Source organism: Meleagris gallopavo, chromosome 5, assembly GCF_000146605.3.
Source record: "Meleagris gallopavo isolate NT-WF06-2002-E0010 breed Aviagen turkey brand Nicholas breeding stock chromosome 5, Turkey_5.1, whole genome shotgun sequence".
NCBI lineage: Eukaryota > Metazoa > Chordata > Aves > Galliformes > Phasianidae > Meleagris > Meleagris gallopavo.
The window spans coordinates 57,968,342-57,996,340 of NC_015015.2; the positions used below are offsets into that span (position 1 = coordinate 57,968,342).

At 44.5% G+C, this 27,999-nt stretch overlaps 1 long non-coding RNA gene across 1 annotated transcript in view; it reads right to left on the reverse strand.

The window, feature by feature from the left end:
- The window catches only part of LOC116216707, a 118,799-nt gene that overhangs the window by 19,454 nt on the left and 71,346 nt on the right, over positions 1 to 27,999 (reverse strand). The window contains exons 5-7 of the long non-coding RNA XR_004160015.1: positions 24,199 to 24,303; positions 11,854 to 12,021; positions 10,225 to 10,422 (exon numbers count right to left, since the gene is read on the reverse strand). This is a non-coding gene — a long non-coding RNA (uncharacterized LOC116216707). The remainder of the gene's footprint in view (positions 1 to 10,224; positions 10,423 to 11,853; positions 12,022 to 24,198; positions 24,304 to 27,999) is intronic.

The window sequence follows — 27,999 nt, forward strand, 5'->3', positions numbered from 1 at the left end:
TCAGAAAAGCTTACTAAAACTCAGGGGCTTTAAGGAAAAGCAAATGAACACGTGAAAAAATTCAAGAAAATGATTTTCATGGCAGCCTTGCAAGTCAACAAGGTTGCTCCAGGCTTTCACAGGAGAAATCCCAAATGCTAGCTCCAAAATGAGGCACTGGGCTCCCAAGCACCAGCAAACCCACTCAGTTCACACCATTCCCCAGCTACCTGGCTTGCAGTTTTACACCCACAACCCTATGCAACAAATGTGGAAAAAGAAAAAAAAGGCTGGTTTGCTCTCAAGAGCTGTGTTAGCGGTCAGCAGGACTCAAGATGTATCAGCAGAAACTCCCTCACCACTTCCCTGCCCTTGAATTTCAGCTTTTCCTGGACAACAATCTTGGGCAAGTAAGCAGCCACATAGCAGGGCTGCAGCCTCCAGCTCTTGACAATGGCCCTGCTCTATTCCTTCAGTCTTATAAAGTTTGTGCAGTGCTATCTGGAGCTATAACATCATGTAAGGCTTTTCTGAGAGGGCAAAATAATAGAGAAGCCTCCAAAACGTGGTAATCAAAGGCAGCTGCATGCAAGGCATTATACGTCTAGCTCTAAGAATAACTATTAATTGTTTGTGTGGGTCAAAAAAAAGCAGCTTCATGAGAAATGATTATCAATTCATGCTTAATGAGGGGCTGGTTAAACATAAAAGAGAAATAACAGTAAGAGAAAATGTCAGGACCCTGACATTACCAAAACTGACGGTAAAACTGTCCAAGATAGTGAAGTCTGATCTCCAGGAGCTCAGCCAGTCATGTTTATTAGTTCAGTTATGGGTCACCTCCATGTTATGTAAGGGTGTCTGGAAAAACGTGCAGTGTTACTCAAACTGAAAGGGCACAAGGACTGCAGAGGTAAATCACAGTCTTCCCTGGGATCGCAAAGGACTTTGGGATGGAAACACAAAGATTGGTGCTTTGAAAGGAGTACCTTCAGCTCACCTAATTGTTTTCTCCCTTTATAGCATCTGCTTTCTACCCAGGCTTTATAGCACCTGCATTCCTCATACCCAGGCTGAAGGCACTTCCTCATATTCTGTGAGTCAAAGAATAACCCCTATCCATCTGCATGGGTCTAAGTAAGGCAAAAAAAAAAAACACAACAGCTAGAGCTTATCTACAACCCTGGTTCACATCTTCGGTCTGGCTGGCACTGTGCTTCGCCTATAGTGATAAACTTACAAATTCATCAGGATAAATTTGAAAGTAATCTGCATGAGCTCCTAACCTGCCAACCACTCCTAAGTACAAAAGAAATTCAGAAGGCATCAAGATCAGAAGCATTAGAAGAATCTCCTGTAAGGGGTACAGAGCCCTCCTTGTTTTCTGGATAGCAGTTAGACCTGAAAGATGGTCACACGTCCTGTCTTTTGTCACCACAACATAGCCCAGATGGCAGCAGCCGAGGGGACCCGTGTGCCTTGCTAAGCAGTGGCTTGCTTTGTCTGAGGGAACTGACAGCACAAGACCACGAGATGGGAACGGCCTCCTCTTCATGTGTGCGTGAGTCAGCGTCTGGTAGCCACATGCCTGGGAGGAAGATGGCAGAGGACAATCTGGTGTCACGCACCATCCGAGTGAGATGTTGTGCTCCTTGGTGGGGACGTATGAAACCAGTCCAGGAGCGTGTCCTGCTCGTGAAACCTACCCACTGCAGTTCTGCCATCTGCTCTGTAAAAGAGGCGATGGGTTGCGGATGGGTAATCCCCAAGGAGCACTAGCCAAGTTCCCAGACTTATTTTTCAAATGCTTTGCATTTCACTGTGCAAGCTGGAATATCAGAAGAACGACCTTTCTTGGTAGCTGTTCTTCTATTCCTGGAACTTGGCAAAGAGACACTCAGTGATGTTAGAGATGCTCTAGTGTTCCAGAGGCTAATAAGCAACACAAAATACTTGGAAAAAAGCAGCAAATGCAGCTCCAAGGAAAAATATTTCTGGCGATAAAAATCAACCCTAACCTTTGCAAAATGCACATCAACAACAGCATTGTTTATTATTCCCAACTATAGTTCTGTTGATACTTGTGAGCTAAGAACATGTTTCCTCTATGCTGCTCCGCATTGCCAAGCTCCATCCTCTTGCCTACTGTTCCAGTTAGGAAACTTAACTCTAGTAGTTGACAATTAATTCATTGTATTCTGGATCCTCTTTTCATCACTTGGAAAAAAATAAACCTTAACATCAAAAACTTGCACTGAGACTTTGCAGTTTACGATTTACCAGAATTATCCAGTGTATTACATAAGTAACCTTGAATTATAGCTTTGATTTTAGCTGATCTCTGTAACTATTAATCCAGGAATGTGCTCTCTTCTCTGAGTCACTTGACATAAGTTACTGTTTCTGATTCAGTGACTAAAGCTATATAAATAGAAGGCTTTTCTCCAAATTGGAGAACCACAATTTGGTTCTTTCTCTGAAGCCCTGTTTGTACCTGTATTGGAGAACGTGTTATTTCTGGGCACAGCCTTCTAAGAATTCACTCATTTGAAAGACTGAAAAGCTAATGGGAAGCAATTCATGGCTAATCAAACTCAAGACCTCAATTTGAACAAAAGCTTTCTGCCCTGAGGAACCCCACTTAAAATGGCATTTAAAAAAATTCACGTTCAGATTTCAAAATCCAGCACGGCAAATTAAGAGAAGCAGATATCTCACTACAGCTCCCTTGTGCAGTGTTTCATGATGTGGTCCTTAATTACAGCATCATTTCAGGCCATTTTTATGTAATCTTATTCACACCCAGTGAATAGTGCTGAATGAATGGGCAGCTATTCAGCATTTTGCTCCCCTCACTATGCACTGTGTCTTTCTATCTGTTCATTGGCAGCCCAAACTCTGCTCTGAAGGCCAGATAAATAATTTCTCCCTAGGTTTTTCTAAAGAGCATTTCAGTGTAATATATGAGTGCTTACCCACTATTAATTAATTACTTTTCACCCTGCAAAATGGGAAAGTGGTACACTTCCCATTTTATAGGCAAGGAGCTGAGACACAGACAGGAGGTCAAAAGTGCCCATTAATTTTCAGAGCCCAATTCGATATGCCTTGGGCGTGATTATTCACGGCACTTAGCATTATGTATTACTTCATGCACTCAGCATAGCGCTCACAGTGAACAAAGTGGCTGCTGGTGGTCCTTTGTAGTGCTGCCTATCAGATTTTGGAGGATCGTAAGTCAGGGATGCAGAAGGTGATCAGCATACAAACAGTGGCCCCCAGGAAATGTCTAGTTAAGGGTCAGCCCCACCTGGGAACTGCTCCATTTTCCCAGCCAGCACTACAAGGCCTTAATTCTGGGACCAGTCCCTTGTTCATCACACAATTCCCAGCTGCAGAACCAGCAGAGAAAGGAATCTCGCAGACAATAATCTCGATATGAGGAGGAAGCTTTTCAGCCAGAGGATGGTGAGGCAGTGGAACAGGTTGCCCAAGGAGGCTGTGGATGCCCCATCCCTGCAGGCATTCAAGGCCAGGCTGGATGTGGCTCTGGGCAGCCTGGGCTGCTGGTTGGCCACCTGCACACAGCAGGGGGTTGGGACTGGGTGAGCACTGTGGGCCTTTGCAACCCAGGCCATTCTATCATTCTATGATATGATTTACAACACAAGGCAGTGGTCCAAGGACAAAACAGCATGTGAAGATACAAATAAAGGTGCACTGGGATAGAGAGATGTACAAGGGGGTCGTATCAAACTCAGTTTCATACTGATACTCCTTTCACACACTGCTGATTTGATACATGGAAAGGTTTAGTCTGGCCCTAAAGGATTTTGCAGTAAGGCATCCTCATTCTAGCCCTGGTCTAGTATTAAATGTGGAGGTTGGTGGCCTGCCTGTGACAGGGGGGTTGGAGATTCATGATCCTCGAGGTCCCTTCCAACCCTGTGATTCTGTGATTCTGTGATTCTCCCTGAGAGGATGTGTTTGTGTGTAGTTCGTGGCACAGTTATGGGATGCACAGTACTGAGACCACTGAGCAGCCCAGGATCCAGGCTTCTGCCAGTGACTACCAAGGAGAGCTCACAAGACAGATGACATTCTTCTAGGTGACTTTTAAAAACCTCCTGGAATCATAGAATCATTGAGGTTGGAAAAGACCTCCAAGATCCCCAAGCCCAACCCATACCCACAGTGACCAGGTCCCTTTGTGCCACATCTCCACTTCAGTGCATCGCTGTTCTGCGGGATGTCCCAAACTCCAGCACACAGGCGGAGAGTTGCAGAGGTACAGAGTGGGTTCCCAAGACCATGAGCAAGCAGAGAGGCAATCCTCTTGACCACCAAACAACTAAAAAAGACCAAAAACCCCTGCTTTCTCCATGTACCGTTACATTTTGGGAAACTAAACAAGAGGCACGAGGGCAGGGAGGGAATTTAGATCAGGTCCAACATGGGAACAGGCTGAGCTGTGGCAGTTAACCTCTGACAGACAGTCTGTAATATACCTGACACTGAAAACAAACCAGGTGGTGCCACTGCTCGGGAAATAGAGGCGCAGCAGGGGGACTGGGGCTGGAGGAGGGGGAAAACGTGAGCAGGGGAGAGCAGAGAGGGCAGGAATCGTTAACCCCTGATAGTAAGTCGAAAGTATTTTACTCCCCATCTCATTCATTAGGCCGCGTCAACTCCAGAAGGACTACATCCATTCCCGCACATAAATCTAGCAAGCTTCTCTTTTAAAAAGGCCAGACACTCTCTTTGCCATGGCAATCCAGCTGTCTGGCCGGCTGCCTGCCCTGCAAACAGGCCGCCAAGGCTCAGCTTGCTGAGCTGAGGGCAGCATTCTCCCAGGGGCTCTCAGAGCCCTCTGCTCCATGCTGCATCCCAGGGAAGCCACATATCCCGGGGGGGGGGCAGGGAAACGTCCCCGGGCTGCACTGCATAAGCAAAGCACTCACTTGTAGGAGCATTCCTGAGCACCTTTTGGTGAGTAACCTCAAAGATCATCCAGCCTCAGGGCTCCAACGAGGCCCTCTCGGCTGTTTGGGCACTGGGATATGACACAGGACAAAACCGCATCCTAAACAACCCTAAGAAACAAATCCCATTTACGACCCAGGTTTAGAGCAGGGCGCAACACCGAGAGAAAGAAATGACGCTGAATAGCTTGCATCTGCTGCTGGTCTGGAGCTAATAAAGTTATCTCTGGGCTTTCAGCTCCAGGGCTCATAACCACGGACACTGAGGGCCCCCATCCTGCCCACTTTTAAAAGTTGCTCAAATGAGAGCTTTGGAAAATGCAGGAAACAGTTCTGTCCTCAAACTCTAATCTGAATTTAGATTGAAAAGCTAATGACTCCAATAAAAGAACAAGGGCACAATATCTAGCTATTTTTAATACATCTGTCTATGGTTAAGCAGCATTGTTTTTCTTTGTGAGAACTTAGTAACATCGGGGAAGTTGGACAGCCTTCCTCGAGCTGAGGTATTACAGGGCATCTTGTATACTTTGGCATTGCGTGGCTTTCCAGGACATCATTTTAACACTTCACAAATCAGACTTTACGGGCATTCTTCTGTCATAAATCCATTGCAAAGCAAACACAAAAATTCCAAGTTGCATGTAGCCAGGTAAACTGTGCAGAAGATCACCGTTGAGCAGAGGATTTTTAAGCACATGAACCATAAAGCATTTGTGGTGTTTTACGATGGCAACTTCTCTTTTAGAGCCTGATCCAGCCTTCTTTGAAGTCAAACGGAGTCTTTCCATTGACATCAGAGGGTGTGGGATTTGTCTCACGGCAACTTATACCAATGAGAACAATATTTTGCTCTGAAGTCATTACTTTCTGCCATGGATGTTTTCAAAACAGCCCGTCACCTGACAATACAGCCTCAAGGTACTCTCAGTCCTTGTGTTTTCCTTATTTAAAAATGAGACTTGGTAACGGGCTCAGCTGTTTAGGGAAGGTAATATTTTTCCTAAGCACGCTTACTATAAAGTAAATTAGCAAAATCTTCTTCGAGTTGTAACTAAAACATAAGGGCACAGCTGCCCTGGAGGAGTACAAGGGCTCCCAATGTAAACTCCACTGATATCATCACCATCAGAAGGTCATAAAATTGATTGATTATAAATACAGTCCTCATTTGTTTACAGCTTGCATTTTTGGGTCCTGGGTAATTAGCACATTAGCAATCTCTCAAAGTGAGCGCTTACAGGTGCCGCTCCGAGATCGCCAAAGAGCTGTGCTGGGGAACCCAACTCCCCTCCACCAACTGCAGCAGGGCAGAAACATCACTTGTGTGAGCATTTAGCTACTTGATCACGCCTACCAGGAGCCAAGGGCATAAGAGGGCATTGAAATGACCCGTTAATTTCCTTCAGCAGTGAGGCAGCACCCAAAAAATGAGTCATGTCAGCAATGTGAGGGAGATATCCTCTCTGTGAAGCCCTTTGAGATTCTTTTCCCTCCGCACAAGCCAACAAAGGAAGATAAAGATCACCCTATTTGTGGTAACTGGTACTTAGTTCCTTTGAGTTACACTTAAAATAAACTCTCTTTCAGCTCTCCCGAGGTTGCACTACGGAGCTGTACGCCAGCCACCATCCCTCGGCCCGCCTTGGCTCCAAGTTCAAGCCTACTCTGCACACAGGACATGAAACTTTAAAGTCACGTTTTATTTGTACAGCTGGATGCATCAGGTTTATGTTTATCGTCTAATTAGCCAACGAAACCACTTTTGAAAGGATTTTAATGCTTTACCCCCAGTGAGATCTCTGTAGTGAGTGTGTGTTGAAATGCTAATGGAGGCAAAGAATTTCTTTTCGTAGGAATTTACAGTATTTTGGATACATCTCCTGGGCAAAACGTTCCGCTGTGATGGCTTTGATGGTGTGAGCTGGGCTATATGTGTAAGGGACTCTGCGATGCAGCAGGATAATGGAGAAGCTGTTGACTAGCTTTCTCATTTTTAAGGTGCTTTAAAACTCTACGGCCAGCATCCAGATTTTTGTCACCTTCCACAAAAGTTTGTTAAAAATGCCTCCTATGGCTGGAATGAGATTCACCAGCTCCTTAACTATTAAAGTATTAATGAACGTAGTGGGCCTGGCGGTGATGGGTCAACAGTTGGACTAAATGACCTTTTCCAACCCTAACGATTCCCTGATTCTATGTATGCCCTGGCATTCAAATAACTTCACAGATCAACTCTCTCAAAGCACTTCTGGCATTACTTGCTGAAGAAGTGATTTAAAAATCTCATACCAACATTTTTTTCAACCATGAAACATGAGAGGCAGGTGAGCAGTAAGTGAAGTCATTGGCATATCCTGAGTAGCTGCTCACTAGGAAAGAGATCTTGCTTCACATTTTGGGGGGTATTTCTGTTATATTAACAGCGTTCTTGAACTAAAGCATTTTGGAAAAGAACTGTCTTCACTTCTGTTTTTTTATAAGCCATAGGAAAAAAAGAAGGGCCTCTAAACATTACAACGTTGGCAATAATTAACACTAATAACCCTTAATTATCTAATTGAATTCTTCTTCCCAAGGGCCACGAATGTTAAATGACAGCAAATTCTCTCCAAAAACATTAATAGAAAGTCTCCTGGTGCTGAAGGATGGATTTTACCATTCTGCCAGGAGGGGAACTTCTTCACCAAGATTCCTCTCTACCCCAGAAGAGCACTCAGCTCACCTGCTTAATCTTCAGACCTTCAAACCTCGACATGCCAAGAGAACCATTATCACAGAATCACAGAACGGCCCGGGTTGGAAGGGACCTCAAGGATCACGAAGCTCCAACTCCCCACCACAGGCAGGGCCACCAACCTCCACATCTCACAGCAGCCCAGGCTGCCCAGGGCCCCATCCAACCTGGCCTTGAACACCTCCAGGATGGACGGGGCATCCACAGCCTCTCTGGGCAGCTGTTCCAGCACCTCACCACTCTCACAGCAAACAACTTCCCCCTCACATCCAACTGAAATCTGCCCTCCCTCAACTTCAAACCATTTCCCCTTGTCCTGCTATTATCCACCATTTTTTGCATTCTCAGTGCAAGGCAGTGACATCCTAATTGCTTTACCCCTGAGATGAGTGAATTTTATTTATACAGTTGCTTGACTCAGCGCTGCCTCTATGCCCATCTGCTTAAACAGAACCAACTCCCGAGCTCAGCTCATTTCAAATCTGCATTTCAAGGAAACACAGCTTCCACTTCATGTCTATCCAAAGACAAATACAACACGTTTAAAAGCAACAGAATTCTGCACCCCCATACCAGTGCAGAATATTACAGCAATGCCCACTCAGTCTGAAGAACTGCCTGTTTCACAGCATTCCCTCTTTGGGCCTGATGCCTCCTTATGCAACTGTCTCATGACCAAACCGGAGAAGACAAGATCAAGCAAATGATTTAGTTTCAAACATGTGAAATTGCTGGGATTTTTTACACTCAAGCCAGTTGCACTGCTAAGCCAATAAACACAACTTCAGTGGAAAATCTGATGTATTTGATCAGATGGTGTTCCTGCAGTGGTGATTGTACATTGCAGGCAACATCTGCACAGCAATTTTTCTAGCTAGTGGTGACACTCCAATAGAACCAGCTGATAAAAAAGAGGGCTAAAATTGTCAAGACAAAGAGATTTGTTTCTAAAGTTGTCCATATCCCTTGCTGCATCACTTGTGTTAACCCTCCCCCTCCTTACAAGTTTTGCTTCGCATTTGATCTCTGTGAGCACTAAGAGAAATAGGAGATAAGAGATGAAGGAAAAAAAAAAAACAACAAAAAACTTATCTTTGCAGAAAACAGACTGTATCTGCAATTTATCCCAGAAATCTTTCTGGCTATCCTGAAATGTCTTGCTACCATTCCCCCCTCCCATTTGTATTTTTCACACTGCTGTCTTGCTGCACTCTCAAGTCTCGATGATCACTTAATGTAGATTGCCACCTCCCCACTGAAGTCAATGAGTTGAGTTGGTTCAGCAGTTAAGGATCTAGTTCCCGACAGCTGGACAGCAAAGAAAGGGCTGAAGTGTGTTTTGCAAACAAGCAATCCAAGGAACTTCATTCTTTTTCTCTGTTCATGAACCAACATTGGTTTGGTAAGAGATATTTGTTATTCAAGTACTTGTTGGACAGCCTGGATCAACAACAGCTCATTCCAGAAATGGTTCATTTCAATTTCTTGCTGCTCATGGGGTGAGAACAGTCACCTAAATCAGATTCTAATCACCTAAAAGCTGATTCTAATATTTGAAGGGATGAGTAAGCCTTTTAAAAATAGGAGAACAAAGGCTGATGAAGAATAACTGCTCTTGTTCACATGTAAATACAAGTACACATATGAAGAAGAACCATTTCCCAAACTAGCATGCAAACAAAAACCTGTCCAGGAGATCACAGACGGAGCTACCAAGGACCTCAGCAGGTTCAGTATGGGAAGTCCAGCTGCAAGAAAAACATCTGGGGTTGAAGGGATTGTTATAACTGCTCTGATTCAGCTTCTGTCCCAGGGGCAGTGGGATGCCAACCTCCAGTTCCTGCCCTTACCCACCTACACGGTGGCTGAATTACAGCACCCGGCCTGCAAGGCTGCTAAGGAAGCATTCAGGCATCCCTTTGTAAAATGCAATATAAATTGTTCAGTGTTCGTATTTGTTTAAATTTGTTAATCCCAAGGTTCTGAACTACCAGTTCATGTTACTTCTGCTGCTGGATTAAAAATCCCTGCTGATATCTTTTTTTTTCTGATAGGCAGACTGGAATTAAGTTCATTCTCCGTCCTTCTTCTGTTGGTGTTTACAGTGATCACCTTGCAATTCGTGACCAGCACCCATTTTTAAACTTTGGATAATTGATAAAATTAGCAAATCAATCAGAATAAAGTATATCAAGTAAAGCTCAAACTTCCTGTGAACTTCACAGGGACCATCAGGATGAAAACTATGTCCCCAGACTGCACCATGTGCTATGCAGGACGTTCTTGCCTTTTTTCAAGTATGTGGGCACAGGCAGAAAAATGAGGGATTTTACAATGCTCTGCCACATTTACTGCCTTATTAAAATAGCACTTCAGATCCTGCAGCCTCATTTACTATACCGTATTGCTTTTCTGCTTGCACTGCTCTCAGGACAGTCTCTTTGGCTTCAGTATCCGAATGGCGAGCCAAACCAAACCGCTTTCAGAACATTTTATGAAAATGTTAATATTGCTTTGTTACATTACCAGGCAGATGTGAAGTCTTTCCCGTTTGTATTTCGACATCGTGGTGTTGGTGTGTCAGTGCATATGGCCACGTAGAGCCTTATGGTCCTCCTCACCAGACTGCACTGTAGAGTGATGTTATTGCAAACAAGAGTCTCTAGATGCCATCGCTGCAGCTCTCACCTCATCAAGAGCCAAATGAAGGAACAAGGAAAAATTCTAAAAGAAGAAGCCAGAAGTGTGCTGGAATTAATCTCACTGAAATAAATATTTTTGTAAAATCAGCTGTACAAGCTAAGCAGTTACTACATCATTCAAGAATGAAGATGCACTTCTCCAAGCTGCAGGTCATTGCTGTGGATTTTTCTGAACTATGACACTACATCTTCACCACACTTTCTCTTTGAAAGCAAAGTATGACATAAAGAACTCATTTTATTGCCCAGGTCAGATATAGAACACAGAGGGTGGTGAGGCAGTGGAACAGGTTGCCCAAGGAGGCATTCAAGGCCAGGCTGGATGTGGCTCTGGGCAGCCTGGGCTGCTGGTTGGTGACCTGCACACAGCAGGGGGCTGGAGCTGGATGAGCACTGTGGGCCTTTGCAACACAAGCCATTCTGTGATTCTGTGATAAAAGCTACTGAGCTGTAGGTTAATGAATGCCAAAGTGGAAATCTGAGTTTCAGAACTGGCTTATCAGATGCAAAAACTACATTTATATCCAGAGAGCCACAGAATGCTCAAAGTGCCCTTTGAATTCCATGGCAGGAATCTCCCTTAAGCTACCAGAAATCCAATTGACTAAGATAACTTCTCACTTGTACATCTGCTCCTGAAGACAACACTTCAGCTGCTATGAATCAGCTTATCTGCGCAGATAGCAAAGGGCCACATCTATTTCTAGCACTGGAAAATCTGTCCTGCACAAATTCAGGATGGCAGCAGTGTGTAACACACAGATCTCATCTGGGAATTCCCCACTGTGCCCCTCAGCCACCAGGGTTGCCCTCTCTTGGCTTAATTTAGCCAGTTGTGGTCTCCGGAGAGGACGTCCTTCTAAATATATTAGTGACTCATCCCCTGCTGTAACTTACCATTGTAGAGAAAATTTCTTGTTTATGTCTAGGGAAGCCAAAAAAATTTTGCCGAGTGCTTCCTTTGGTAACATCTTATACATTTTAATGTCACAGCTGCTGCCAAGCCACGGGCCCTAACGTCTCCATAATGATGTATGGCAAGCTGAGCACATGCCCTTGAACTGTGCAAAGGAGCTGCTGCCTCACCTTCAGCAGACAAACCAGTCCTTTCCCACATGGTCCCACAGCTGGTCACAGGTTGCCATGTGCATCGAGATTCAATGAACACATTCCAGACAAGGCAGGACCAAGCTCTTCAGTGAAGAAAGTTCAGAAAAACACAGAAATTAGGGCGATTGCAATTCTCAAGCATGCTTCTTTCACGGAATCATAGAATGACTTAAGTTGGAAGGGACCTTAAAGATCACTGACATCCAAGCCCCATGCTGTGGGCAGGGAGGCTAACCACCAGATTTTTCATACGCTTTGTTTTGTTTTCTTTTTTAACAGAACTGTAAGTAATCAACGGATTCAAACCAAAGAGGAAAAAAAAAAGACATTTTCCTGGACATACCATATAACAGCCTCGCAGGAGAATTAAACAAACAAAATCTTCCATGCATTGCTGTAGAAGCAAGAGCACCCCGTCCTGCCTGTGGGAGAGGCAGCCATCACTGAGGTCTGCTCCCTGGTCCCTCCTGCCCAAAGAGGCTGCTCCATATGTCTGAGATGTGGCTGTGTGCTGGCACAGAAGCAAGAAAAAAGAGCATCAGAACCATGAAGAGGAACAGATTTTTAATTGATCTACACTGATACAGATTTCTAATGAGCTGATCTTCATGGAATGCCATCACCAGTGCTAATTAGCAGCGCAATTCGCCTTGTTTCTGAAGTATGCAACAATTGTGCCAGCCTGCAAAAAAGCAGCGGTGTGGCTGTCCTGCACTTCAGTACTGCCACCATGAGCTGTCTTTAAAAATCTCAAAGTGAATCACCCGCGTAAGGTTCACAACTCAGGGAAAACAGCTTTGCTCCTCAAATTGCCCAGGAGAACAAAGCCAGGCTGGATGTGGCTCTGGGCAGCCTGGGCTGCTGGTTGGCGACCTGCACACAGCAGGGGGTTGGGGCTGGGTGAGCACTGTGGGCCTTTGCAACCCAGGCCATGCTGGGATTCTGTGATTCCATAAACACTGAGCACCAGCATCAAAGCTTTCCTGTGCCGGTGCCCTGAGCACCCTAAGAGGCTTTCACAGCCCTTGGAACAATCTTGTTCTGATAAACCTACCAAGGCAACTGAAACGACAGGGAAATAAGCATGGACACAGTTCCACAGGCTTGCACGTATGCCCTTCCCAATTCACTCTGACCGTAAGCTCGTGTTTCTCAGAAGTAATCACAGAATCCTAGAACGGCCTGTGTTGCAAAGGCCCACAGCGCTCATCCAGTCCCAACCCCCTGCTGTGTGCAGGTCGCCAACCAGCAGCCCAGGCTGCCCAGAGCCACATCCAGCCTGGCCTTGAATGCCTGCAGGGATGGGGCATCCACAGCCTCCTTGGGCAACCCGTTCCAGTGCCTCACCACCCTCTGGCTGAAAAACTTCCTCCTCATATCCAACCCAAACCTCCCCTGTCTCACTTTAAAACCATTTCCTATTTTTCATTGCCCAGTTTGGGGTCTGACTTTCAAAGAACTTCCTGAAAAAGCGGTTCCTGACATTCCCGCCCGGCCATTAATTAGGGATGCAGGTGCCTCCACGAAGCATCTCATTTGAACATTTTTGCTTCCACGCTCTGAGCTATTGACTTCCTCCTTGCTAATCAGCTGCACAGCACAGAGCTAACACCTTAATTACCCAGCAGTTAAAAGTAGTTTCCAAAATGAAAATAAAACTTAGGAAATGTTTTTCTGGCAAGTGCAATGGATGTATGCCTGCTACTGATGCAGACAAGGATTATTTTATCTCTCTGGTAGGCAAGATGTGCTCTGAAAGTTCTGATTTTAACTCCTGTTAAAACCATGTTGGCATTTCAGTGGCATTTTGGCCAAACGCTACGGAAACATTTGGTCACATCCTTCCAACCCTTAATTTCTTCCTTAAATGCGCTTTTTAATATGTCACAGTTGTTAAATTTGTAACAATAATTCCCTTGAGACCAAGCAACGGCGCTTGGTATGTGAAAAATGAACAATGCATTTGAATCAGTAAATCAAGAGGAAATTTAAAATAAACGTTTAATTGAGTACAAATAGTCTGAATGTTACTTTAATGAAATTTGACCATTCCGTAGGCTGATTTTAGCAGCAGGATGTCCTAAATAAGCTCAGCTAAAACATATGCTGTCCTACACTTTTTCAGTCGTGACAAAACTATCCAGATTCACTTCTTCTGATGGCTTTATGGCTTTTAGTCAAACAAGGAAATGCACTTAAATTGATTTCAAAGCTTTCTCTTCTTGAAAACGACCATCAAAATGCTGGAAACAAACCTTACAGCGTCTTGGCACTGTCTGCCTTTATCGATGGGAGGGAAGAAGACTTGAGATTTGTATACAAAAAGACTTGTATAAATTCCTGCTAAATCTAGTATTTATCTATATCTAGGAATTTGAGCACGCCAATATTGGGTGAATCGATGCCCTAGGACTGCAGGAACACAAAGCTGGCGTGTTCCCTGGCAGAACTGCCCTCATCTACCCTGGAATCAAAGCTCTGTTCTTGCTGCCCCAACGCTGCATTATATAAACCTTCAGACTAGTACTTAACATCTTATTTAACCTGTCATGCAAAGCGTGGAGGACGTTTCTAGGCCCTGTGAAAATGCTGGAAGTACCGTTAACCTGCGTGTTTCTCAGCCAATGCAAACAGCTTTCAGTATGTCTGCATCTCCCTCCAGGGCTCAGGGCTGCAGCCCTTCTGATTTTAATGGGATTTCTCCTCTCGTAACACAGTGCTCATTGTGTGCTATGGTGGCAGCAGGACCATTCAGAATAGGAACGGATTCATTTGCTTTTTCCTTTAAAAAAGCAAAATCAGCCCATTTCAGATTCTGGTTGCTAAGGCAGACATCCCACAGTGCTTTTAGCCTTGAGCATTTACTCAGACCTCCTTTTGGCTTCAGCACGAGTGCAAACAGTACAATTTAACAGATACATCAGTGCCCTGGGATTCAGCAGTCCAGCCATCAGCTCTGCTGCTAACCATTGCCACCTGCTTTACCTCTCAGCACTCTTGCTCCTCTCCCACTCTGTGTCTGCCCTGTCTGTTTGAACTGAGCCTCTTAATGCAAATACCATCTTCCTGTACAAGTTCTCAATGCCCAGCACTGGAGCCTCGATGTCTTTGGGGACTGTCAAACACACAGAAAATAAGAACACAGAGACAGTCCTTCCCTGTTGGCTTTATTAATGAACGTAGGTATTCCAGCCATGATGTATTAGCCTTGTGCTCTCCACTTCTGTTATCTCTAATTAGCTATCTGCTAAAGCTGTTCCCTTCTGAACAGTATAATCCTTCTCCATCTTCTTAACCCATTGCTCTGTACTATTTATCAAGACTTCATTCGGAGAAACATTAGTACAGTTGCAAATTCAATCATTCCACACTTGGAGAATGCACAGCCTAAGATGGCCCACGCCTTAAGTCCTCAGAGTGCAGGCAGTGACGTACGTGCCTTTCTTCTATGATCAGCCCATTTTTTTCCTCAACTGGCCTTAGACATTCTCTGTCATGGACAGCAGAAGTGGCAGAGGTGGTGAGGAACTCAAAACGGTGGGATGTCGTGTCTGGCTGCAGCTTGGAGATAAACTGTGGACTAGATGATCTTTCAAGGTCCCTTCCAACTCAAATGAATCTGTGCTCTTTCCACTGCTGACCCATAGTCAGGCTCCTTCAGACTGACCGGCTTTGAAAACCACCATTCGTGCAGCTATCTTGAGCTGCTGGTTCCACACAGGACCTTGGCACTCCTCCTTACAACACTTTGTGTCCCATTTATGTATCTCTTCCATCTCTTGACACTGGTTCTCTGTCATAGAATCATAGAATCACCGAGGTTGAAGAAGATCTCTAAGATCATCCAGCCCAACTGTCCACCTACCATCAGTATTTCCCACGAAGCCATGTCCCTCAGCACAACATCTCAACGCTTCTTGAACACCTCCAGGGATGGTGACTCTCCATCTCCCTGTGCAGCCCATTCCAGTGCCTGACCACTCTCTTGGAGAAAAATTATTTCCTGAATCTCCCCGGTGCAATTTGTCCCTGCTTCCTTCTCTGCACTCGGTCTACTACACTTCCCTCCTCTACCACCGACAACTGTTTCCATCCCATACATTCCATCACTATTGCTCCCACCCAGCTACCTGCCTCCAGCCACCTGCATCCTTATCAGCCAGCAGGCTCTATCCCAATCTCCTTGGACTTATCAGCCCCCATCTGCTTGCAAGCCCTGTTGGGCATCCCCACCATACTGCTTCAGACATAACCTTGGAAGACTCCTCGTTCCCTTCTTTTCTTTCCCTCATTCTTTGCATTCATTCAGGTCCACTGTGAATTTAGATCATGGATTCTCTGCATTTTCTGGCCACCTCTGCTCCTGCTCTCAACCTCCCTCCAGCACCATGCGGGCTGCCTGTGCTACAGGAAGACCTGAGGCAGGCAAACCCTACAAGGATTTCAGCTAAATCTTCATTGAGCTCATGCAAATTGAGATTTTCCTGTCCTCTGATTTGCTAAGGTGCAGGCGTATTTTAAAGGGAAGAGCAAAAATGTAACATCCCTGGAAGTAAGAGAAATATAATCTGTGAAGAGATGAGGTAAGAAAAGCTTTTTGTATGTCGTTCTTCTGAATGAAATTCTTGTACTCAGTCACCAGAAGAGTACCTGCTGCTTCTGGGTAGATATTTTTAAGCTCTTGATTCATTAATTGCATTTCACCTGATAAGTTTCTGGGACAGTACCAAAAATAACTTTATTCTCCACTCAGACATGTTTCGAATGGTGCCATGTGACGATGGGAGAAGGGAGAACATGCAATCACGTAACCTTCAAAGCTCAGTTCCCAACAACCTGAACTAAATTATCAAAGTCTTTCTAGCTTAACCCCTCAAAGTTATCAGGACAGTTTCATACAGGAACAAATCCACTTAACATTTGCCCACATCACCTCTGCTAGCTGTGCGTATCGTGAGCATGGTTTTAAGTTATTTCTGTGTGTACGATAAAAGGCAGCATGTCCGTAACCAAAGCAACATCTGGCACGACTGAATGGATTTCCAATATTGCAGAAACAAAGGGCAGCTCATAGACTAGTCACATTCCACTTCGCTTCCTCAGGCAGAAAGCCACCAGCACCTTGCCTCACTTTACCTGTTCCCCAGGCTGTGGATCACATCTCTAAAAAATAAAGCTTCAAAAGAAATGCAGCTGCATCAGCCCAGCCAGCAGCTATGCAGGTAGCAAATTCCCCCAGGAACTGGTCAGACAATGCTACTGCTCATGAGGTCTGGGTGGGACAGCAGAAATGGGAATGCACATTTCCCTTCATTCATCAAATTGGAACAAGAATGAGACTTCAGAAAAAAAAAAAAAAAAAACCACAGCCCCAAGTACTTGGCAGAGTCCATGACTGGGGACAAATCAGGAGAGACTTTGATCATTAAAACTGCAAATGAAGGTTAGAATAAGCTGTTACATAAAGGGGATTCTTTAGTTATAGGAATGTTTGATCCGATTCACAGTGAAGGATGTGCACCCATTTCTAACGGAAAATCCTTTAGCTTTGCTATGAATTTATCTAGCCGGCCAGACAAATTGCTCATATCAAACTGTCATTTGGATGTTCAGCCATTGAAAACACAGTTAAAGCATGTCCCTTAATTAGAAATCCCGTGGAAATGAAAACAATCCTCTCTGGCATCTGGTTACCCTGGATGGTAAGTTGGACTTATCATCTGGCACGGTCCCCTTCCTGTTTGCGTGGGTGGACCGAGGCAGACGTGGAATTCTGCTCCCCTTCCAAGAGCCCTCGGAGACGTGCAGCCTCCCAGGGCAGGGCTCTGTCTCCTGAAAGAGCCTCGCTGCAAATAGGTCTGGTAGACACAGCGAGCTGCTCAGATTAGAGGTGGATGGGATAGGCGTCGTCTGCTCAGCAGGGACCGAGAGGAGCTTAGCAATATTTAAATGGATAAATATATTTTCAATCTGTTTCGTTTCACTGGACAGGAGTCTCTTTGATCAGGGTGCATTTGTTTTCCAGAAAACTGCCTTTAGTCATCCGCTGGTAAAAACAATACCACTCCGCCATGGCCCTCTCCTACTGGAAGAGTGGGTAATTCAGCACTCCTTCCAGATCTATCCTTTCTATTGCTGGCCTTGTATTATTTGATGCTTTCTTCCTAGCCCCATGTCCCAGCAGCTTGCTATTATGTCAGAATTCCAGTCTCATTATAAATTAAAACAGGTCTTAAAACCTCGCAGTTATGGAGAAAACCCTAAAAGATTGATTCCAAGGGCTAAAAAGCAAAAGGTGCATTTTTAGCAGTGTGAACGGTTAACCACTGGAATGATTTGCTTTGGGATACAGTAAGTTCTATATCACAGAATTTAAGTCATCATTTCCTCTTGTAGACAGGCCAAAACACAAGCTTTGAGCCCTATCAGGAGCAATTCCACTACACACTGAAATTCTCTGCCTTGTATTTTGCTGATCAACTTAGAGAAGCACAGCCATTCCTTGGGACTCTACACGCTAACCAGTAGGAGCAGAGCCCAAAGTGCTCTGGTTTTGTTCTTGGGGTGACAAATTCATGAGCTTTGAATGGTGTACATTGGCAATGGTGATACAGCTGCATTTCATTTCTTCGTAAACTTTTGCTTACAACCATTGCTTACGTGAAGTTTGGGATGCTGCTCACATTTTAGGAACTCCCAGATGCCAGACAGCTCAGCCAAGTGGACTTAGACTGAATTACGTAGCTTTTCATCAAAGGTAAACCTAGCTATTTCTCCCCTCCAGCAGGAAGAGTTCTTGAAATGGTTACCAGACCCAAGCACGTATGCAAGAAATCCTCATCTCTCAGATTTCCCAGGTTTTACATAGATTACAGACAAGATTCATGGAAGCTGGGTAAGAATGTCCCCTTATTCCACAAAAGAACCTGGGGAGACTGAAGAAATGACATCATCTCATCCCATGTGGCCCCCACACAGGCAGGTTCTGAGGTACGAAGACAGAAATGGAACAAGGGAAATCTGCTCTGTGCCAGTCGTTCCCTGGGAAACCTACTTGTGCTATGGGACCAGTATAACAACTTTGGTGTGGTTTTGGCTAAGCTTCCCAGGACACAGGATGAAGAGAGGAGATCGACTGCAAGAAGTAATAAGAAATAAAAGTAGGGTATTAAACAGGACGTTGCTGTAGAGCAATAGGAAGGGTGGAAAGGAATGGGCTCATGCATATTACAGTCCTATAAAAGAGAAAGAATTCTTAAATGAGTATTAAAGAGGGCTAACTCAGTTACAGCATGAGAAAACTAGTTTAATCACCTATTGTGCAGCTGCAGTCAATTTTGTGCCCATTTTACGGACATCCCAGCTATCATGCAATGCTCCATACAATCACAGTGGGCGATGCTCCACTTTTATCGTGGGTGCTATTAATGACACCATTACTTGGGTAAATCTTCCATCAAGCTAAGTTGGATGTTTCCTTTTGTAGGACCTGAAGTCATAAAACACCTGATGAATATACGTGGTGGGAGGATGAATCTGCTTCCTGGCTGCATGGAAGAGAAACACAGGGGTGTGAGGATGCATAAACTCACACACATACTTTCCACCCAGACAACCTCAGTGGGATCGGTTCCAACCATCTTTGCAACGAACCTTTAATGTCTCTCTGGTGAGAGGTGTCTCCTTGGGAAAGTCATAAAACAGTCATAGATCTGTGAGAGTTCTAGTCCTTGCAGGGGAACACAAGCTGTTTCCTACAGTTTGAGTTTGTGAGTGGCATATTCTCATTCATCTCATCTTAATATATAGCCAAGCCACAACTGAATGATCAGAGAACTGACTACTGGCCACCTCAAAAATCTAACAGGTAAACTGGTTGAGCAACACCTAAAAAAAACAGCAAGAAGCTAAATGGGAAATTTTCCTTAACCAGTTAACAGCTTGTTAAATCACTGTGTGTTAAATCAAACAGCTTCAATATGTTGTCTGTTAAGCCCTAAACAAGCCTGAAAGCATTGTGAAAGCAGCTTCAATTTCCAGGAACCATGCAAAGTGTGTCACTGCGTATCTTGAGAGGAACATCTGAGCAAGCTTAAAAACAGCAGAAAACATATTTAGCTTGACTCACCCAAAAGGCTACTGCCAACAGCTCACCCCCTTAGGAATAAAACCTCAGATAATCCATATCCCCAAATCACCTGGAATAGGCTCATAAGCACTGAGCGTGCAGGAAAGGGTATGCAGTCACTGCTTTCTGCTGCCACTGGCCAACAAGATGTTAATGATCACTGAAAAGTAAAGAGCGATCAGGTGCTGGCATTGGCTGAGCACTGTGGTAACACCTGCAATGTTTGCTGCCTTTAATGCCCAGCAAGAGCAGCAGCACTGAATGTATTACAGCACCTGCTATCCTCAGATCTCAGTGCGTGCGACCAGAGGAAGACCAGCCCTGTCCCTGGGGTGCCGATGGGAAGTTGCAAGAGGAATCACTGATGTCACTGCTTCCAATGTGGGAATCCACTGTAAACGTGCTGCTTTGCAAATGTGAAGTTCTCCAGAAGAAAGGAAACTCTGCAATTTGGGAAAAAATGCCAGGTGACTTGCATTGTTTCCTTGCGACCGTAGAAAAGACAGCTCCTGGCTTGACTGGAATTGTCCATGTGAGTTGATGCACGCGTTAATCCTAAACCACTGGTTGGCCAAACCTTCCTGCTGACTTGGAGTAACAGTGGAAACCATTCCGACTCTGATTTTCATTGATGTTCTTCTATGGCTTGCTCTGATGGCTTCACACTGAGAGCCAGGATTCTGCTAACCTGCAGACACAGTGCTATAGCTACAACTTCCCAATGGCCTCTTAAGGATTAGAAAAAAAACACCCAAGATTTAGAAGCAGGTATCATTGCAATATTTCCATATACTTAGTCCTGGCCCAGTGCTCCTGGTTATCAGTGCCTTTGGCTTATGTGACTTGCGATGCAAAAAGCAAACATTTATCACATGCATGAGATTTCAGCCCCCCCTGTGTTAGAAGTGCCCCAGTTCTGACAGGTCTGGAGCAGATGTGTTTCATGACACTGCAGTGTGCTGCAACCACAGAAGAAATGAAAATACAAAATTTGTTTTACGTCAAAATGATATGAAAAAATGTTTTGTAAATAATGAAATGCACATTTTCACAGCTACTTTGATGCAATTCTGAAAGACATAGACTTTCCATTACTCCAGGCCATGTCAGGTGTCCCTGTGTCTTTGGGAAACATGGAGACATGCACCTAAAATTTATTAATCATTGCCATCATACCGAACCATTAACACAAGTACAAATCAAGAAAGTAAAGCCAATCATAAAAATCATGGGATATGTCTCCAGTAATCAGTGGAAGAGGTTCTTTAAAGAAAGTGTTTGAACATCCTATCAGACAAAAAAATGTAAGGAGGTTAGCTTGTATATACACCCAGTGAGCCCACTATAAAAAATTCAGCAGATCTTTTTGATCCACTGTGACTTGAATAAAATATATTCACACTCCATATGCATGGAAACACCAACAGCACCATAACTAAACCCTCCTGCTTCCATTTTAAGCCTTGAAATTCTCACCTATGTACTGGTGCTATTAATAACAACTGCTTAATTGCATGTAGAATTAATTCCCCATTAAATCTCCCATTGTAAGTCATGCTGTTCTACTTACACACACACACACGAAACAACAAGCAGAAGAAAACCTACCAATATGTCAATATGTAGCACGGCAGTATCTATCTACAGATCCCTAGCAAAGGTCCTCCAGTGTCAGGGATTTATTTGCTGAATATGACATAGGTGGAATCACGAGTACCTCTCTTCTTTCCTTTACTCCTCCAGAAACAAGCAGCTGCAGTTTGCAGGATGATGGTGGTGAGGGGTTGATGGCTGGACTCGATGATTTTAGTGGTCTTTTCCAACTCTAGTGATTCTACAAATGGTCGCAGGACTGCCACAGACATACACTAAATGCTTTGCTGAATCAGGATCTGCTGCACCCTTAGACAAACTCTGACACCTCTACAACAATCTAACAGTGGGAAAGGAAAGGGGCCATAAAGTTGGATTAAAAGTTGGATTAATATTAAAAGTTGCCATTTCAGCTTTCCCATTGCAAGACAGAACCCAACAGCAAAAATGGAAGTGAGAAGGTAAGCACTGATACACCTGGACAAGGCACCTGCAGATGCTCAGCCATCTATCTAGAGACAGAAGGCACCCTGTCCCATGCTACCACTGTCCTACACAGCCAATCTGTGTTCATAAAGCTCCTCATTCAGGCACGACCCTGCCCACCTGCACCACCCAACAAGACCAGGCTGTGGCTAGCTGGGAAGCTCGCTAGATGTGTGTGGTCAGGCTTGCAAATATAATGCTGCAGTAAGACTATAAAAGACATCTTGAATTCAGTTTTTCCAGGGCTGATGTAACTGGGTGGGGGCACTACCAGGCTTGTGATAAGCTGAATATAAAGATGGTTGAAATGAAACATTTGCATATAAAATTTAACTCCTAGAATTTACTAGCAGCAGGGAGATAACGGTGTAACAAGCTGACGAAGAGTCATTATGAGATCACATTCATATTAATCTGAAGCTTGTAGGCATTGTTTCTTGGAGGAGGTACTCATTGTGTGTAGTACAGTAAAAACTGTGTTTTAAAACAAAGATGAAATAGTTGCTTTAACACAGCAACAGCACTGTCATTGTAAATCTGCCGTGCCATGTATTTTATTGCATTTTCATAGCAGAAGAGGGAATTTACGATGTGATGCTACAAGTCCAGCCAGCCTTCTCCTGTCAGTGGGGTACCTCTCTTAACTCACATCTAAAATATTTGCTGATACCGAAACGTGACTGTGAGATACAAAACAACCTTTTACAACACAAGAGAACATTATATTCATCTAGCTCAGAGCAAAAAGAAGAAAAACAAATAGCTTGAGCATCTGTTTCTGCAAAGTATGGACACTGCTCTGCAAATATTTCTATTCTATGGAAAGTGTACAGAGAGAATCACCACTGAGCTTTTGTAGATGAAGTAGTAAAGATGCTATTGTTATCAAATGAAAGACACATCACTTTTATCATTACTTTTTGAGATAAGAGCTACTCAACATAGAAATACACTCGGGCTTGACCTCCTGTAGCCAAGTATCAATACTGATGGTGTCAGGACGTCGTATCCATTCTTTACAGACTACACTAAGCAGCAACTAGTCCCACACAATCAAAGACTGATCATTTACTTTCATCTGGGGGACCATTTATAGTAGACTTACAGAATCTTTCAGGTGGGAAAAGACCTCCAAGATCCCCAACCCCAGCCCAACCCAGCATGCCCACAGCCCACATCCCTCAGTGCCACATCTCCATGCTTCTTGAACACCTCAGGGATGGTGACCCCACCACTGCTGGGCAGCTGTGCCAACGATCAGCACTCTTTCTGAATATAAAAGCTTCCTAATATCCAACCTGAACCTCCTCCAGTGCATTTCAAATGTGCTTGCCTAAATAGGATTGGCATGACAGGACCAGATCCATTCTGAACAGAAGCTGTTTTCTGATAACGAAGAACTGAACATTAAGAATAATATGATATTTGGGAAAATTTCTTCTCCAAAAGAGTGGTCAGGTACTGGAATGGGCTGTCCAGGGAGGTGATTGAGTTGTCATCCCTGGAGGTGTTCACTAAGTATTTAGATGCTGTACTAAGGGATGCAGCTTAGTAGCCAAACATTGGTGGTAGATAGACGGTTGGACTGGATGATCTTGGAGGTCTTTCAACCTTGGTGACTCCATCAATAAGAAAAACGTTTGTGAGACTAAAAATTCAATCTGATCCAATTATTTGATGGGTTTCTGTTCACTCTAGCAGATACAAAAAAATCCTTCAGGCACAATGAGGAAAGGAACAACTTGGTGCATAGCTTATGAATAAGACAACAGCAAGAGAAAGTGGGTTGGTTTAAAACAAGAGGGAAAAAAATACTTCAAAAGCATTCGCAAAGAGGAACATTCCACCAAGACAAAGTCATCTGTCCTTACTTTCCCAAAAGCAGCATGATCAAAGCTGATTATGAGATTTCAAGCTCTGAATGTTTCTTTGTATTGCCCAAGCGTAGAGTGAAAATGCTTTATGATACCAAAACGACAGAAGGAAGATCCTCAGATATCACAAAGTAGGGACCAATGCTCTTAAATAAAAGACCAGTGGCTGCAATCCGCTCGCACGATGACGTGAGACATGAGCCATAGGAGTATACGACTGGCTGTGTAGTTTTAAGTAATGCACCAATAGAATACTAAACAACAACATATGCACTGCATTTGTAATGAGATTGGACTTTTAACCTTCTAAAGCAGTGGGAAACAATAGGGCTTTTAAAAATACTAGCTCAGAGGTAAGGAGAGGGTCAGCCCCTTACAATTTATATTTATAAAGTTGCATAGCTGAGTTTCACTTTGAATTAGAAATTATTTGAAAAAGTCAGAGGAAATCAGGGGAGGAGGGAGAAAAAGAATGTTGGCATAGGGGAAAAAACTAGGAGACAACAGAAGAAATGGCAGAGGAGGCTTCTCAAAAAACAGCCAGGGAATTATGCTTCCCCTGGGCCCCAACTCACATGCTGCTATTAGTGATGGCTCATCCATTTACCTGAGATGCAACACCAATATTTGATGGGAGCACTGTCTTCTCTGCATGCACGGAGTTCAATCAGATGTTAATTCCTTCAGAAGCACCAGGCAACAACCATTCTGTCTAGAGAGATGATCCACATGAAACTGAAGTCAGAATTTTAGCTGCTATAAATGAGATCAGAGTGAATCCAGCTGATTCACACTAATTTAATGAACCTGATGAATTCGCCACAGAAAGTATCAGAAAGCAATGAACCACTTTAGTGACAGATAGAAGCCTGCAGCTCGTTTCATACACCACACAAACCTTGGGAAAAAGGGGAGCAGGAATCGCGCCCCATACCAGAACAGAGGGCAATGCTTCAACTCCATGCAAAAACAGGAGTTCCCCGTGAGGCAAGCAGTCACATCCTCCATCCTAATTCCTCTCCTGCCTTGTGCTGAGGAGAGGGGAGCCCCTTTCTCCAGTTCAATCCAACACAACCCTGAGCTCAGCAGGTTTAAGTGAGAGGTGCAGACTTTGCCCACAATTTCATATACCAAGCTAGAGGCCATCTGACAATGTTTCCCTCACCAAACAGGTTCCAACATCGGCAAAGCACATAAAAGAACAACTAAAGAAAAAAAAAAAGAAGAAGATTCAAGATTGCCAAATTCTGACACCATTTTTAGTAGAAACATGGGACTCGAAAGGATCACAGTGAACTTAGATCTCTGCAACCTGAACCAAACACACAGCACTGTTTCAGGAGGACCCAAAGGACATTTCCTTCACACATTATCAGATATTACAAACCAGTGGACATCATTACTCAACACCCTGTTGAATCAACTATGGTTCTATGGGAAAAGACCAAGTGCTACAACCCTGACCTGCCTCAGGTAGAGTGCAGGAGATCAGCAGAGCCTCACCAACGCAGCCATGGGAATGTGTTACATCAAAGAACGTAGCAAACAGATAATGTTGTCCCAGTCCACAGGGACAACAGAAAGAAACCTCATGCTTCCTTTCAGGGAAATGGAAGGAGCTAAGAGAAGGCCAACGTCCCCACCAACCGTGCAAGAGCTCTGTTATATCACCAGCGGTACAACCTGCACAGCTCTGCTGTTGTACAGCCCTACGTTGCCCTGCCAGCCCCGAAGATTTTAGATGCTGGGGATAAGGTTAGGGTAAAGGCCCTTTCTTGAGCCTGAACTTTAAGCACACTTTTCTGTTTTTCCAGCTCTGTGGATGCAGTCTGCCTCCAGCTATCCACCCAGGCATTACTCTGGTGTCACTGCTGCGGCACTCAGAAGCTGGCACCTCCTGTTCACGAGGCTGAGCAGCACTGCAAGCAGCCAAGCACTCTAGTCCTTCACCAAGCAAAACAACCCAAGGAGGATTTGGCAGGAGAAGGAGCAGCAGAATCTGACCCAAGTCAAATGCAACTCTCCAAGAAATTCCTTTTCACTTGCAAGTGACATACAGACTTGGCCTGCCTTCCTCTGACTTACCAGCACCCTCCTGCAAGGCAGCATTAGAAAGGAGCCTGTCTCACCCAGGGATGTTTTTCAACAATACTTCATGTCCTCTTTTACCGTCTTCTTTTTAAGCCACTTCCAAGCTCCATTCCTTCTGCTCCCTACTCAGATCAGACTAATAAGAACATCACCTCAGGGAAAAGACTTGTACACAGACAGACTTCCTCTTCAGAGGATCAAACAGACCAGACTGTTCCTTTTCAAGTTTTATTAATCCTGGTTCATAATTTCCACCACATCATTAGTCATTTCCTATTATTGAATAGCTGGTAGCAGCAGCATCGCACAGTAAATAGCAAGATAACCATGCCACCTGCAATTTCTTGGCTGATACCTTCCCACAACCACATCTGGGGAAAAGACGAAGAGGTAAAATTAAAAGCCCAGCCATGTCGACTTTTTTGATCTGTGGCTCATTTCTTTTATTCACATCATCTGCTCAGCTGGCTACATAAGCTGCTGCAGACCTTGTTTAAAAACAGCACCAGAAGATTAACACTAAAACCAGCAGTTTGGAAATGTGGTGATTTTCACTGGAATGCCCGTTCTGAGGCATGCAGGGTCTGAGGGGATCTTGCTGGTTATCAGGCCTTGTTCTTTATTCAGTTTCCTAAGCTCTTCCTGGTTTGTCAACATCCTTTAGGTAATTTTGCCACCAAAAATGGGCAGAGAATTCAAATGCCTTCAAGCAATCTGTTTCCTATTGAGTTTTTCTTGCCCTCTCTCCAGCAAAACTTATTTTTCTAATAATATCCTTTTTTCCTTCTACCGTCCAGCTCAGAACGCCATAGTCTTTTCAGTTTCAGTGTAATATCCCAGGAGTTGGACTCATTGATCCTTATGGGTCCCTTCCAACATGGGATATTCTATGATTCTATGATCTACACACCTGGAGTGTTCGTATGGACCCTCTTCTTTCTTTCCATAGTGCAAGGGTCCCCCACACTAGTTCTGGGTCAGAGTTTCTACGTGGTTCACTGTTTGGTGGGGCAGGACAGAGCCTCAGTCAACAGCTTGGGTGAGAAGTGTGTGGCTGCAATGACCACGGGACAGCTGTTACAACAGGGAGAGCTGATTTCCACCCCAGCAGTGCAACTTTTCCTCTTTCCTTCTTTCCCACTATCTCAGTAAATTTTCCAGCCACCCTTCTTCTGGCCTGCTGTTTCCCCACAAGCTCTGCAGGACAGCCTCACCCTGGCCCCACACCAAGTTCACCGAAGACAAGGAGTCCTCCCACCATCTCAAGGGCAGGCAACGGATTCCCCAGGACTCCAAAAGGATTTCCTCCTTTTCACTTGTCCTCCTGACTGCAGCCTGGTACACAAGCTTCACTCGAGCTGAAGTGCGCTCCTAGCAGGAAAGAATGATTTGGGTTTATGGCAGAGCAGGTTGCTGCTGCAGACTTCCTGCATGACCTTAGGGAAGAAGTCACTTGCCATCAGAGCTTCTCAGTGCTTGTTTCAATTCGTGCCCATTCTTCTGAACACAGATATTGTTTATTAGAGGTCATCTGAGTCCTAGGTGAAAAGAGGTAATTAAACGCCTGATGACTAATGTGTTTAACACATTAACATGTGTTTGCTTTCACAGGGGCTTTGTGAAAACGTGATCTGCCAACCTTGTGTGCCACTGCTTGCACTCAGTGCTTCAATCTGCCAACAAGAGGTAGCAACACCTGAGTGCATCTGTCCCTGTTTACAGCAGCCCAGTGGGACAGCCAGCTCAGTGCCCCAGAACTTGTGCTGTCCTTACCCATAGGACAAGAGAATTGTCCTTTGTAATCCAAGACGTCTACATGTATCTTTATACTTGTTTATGTTTTTATCTCCACTATTTTCCTAAATACACATAAGCGTGCTCACCTTTCAGACTACATTCTCTTCCTTTCCTCTGACCCAACTCCCTAATTCCACATGAGCTTTTTGTGTCCCTGTCTCCCCTGTGGTGTGGGCACATAGACTTATTCACCTCTTGAGAAGGAAATGGAGAGGACAGCATCACCGCAGGTCAACAGCGTTCCATGGCAGGATATTTCAAAGGGCTTTGAATTTTACAGCATTTTTCACGGACACAGTTTGAAGCACACTCAGATAGAGCTCAAGTGAACACCCAGTAGAACACACTGCCTTTAGGTCTTCCAGCTGAGAGGTGGGTGAATGCCTCTCACCTCACACAGGACCACTGTGGCAGCATAGGAACGCATCTCAGTGCCTGAATCCCGGGGCTGCTCCTTCCTTTCTCACTCTGCCATGTCTCTCTCAGTCTCCCATGCCCACCCTCAGCGATGGCAGGACCT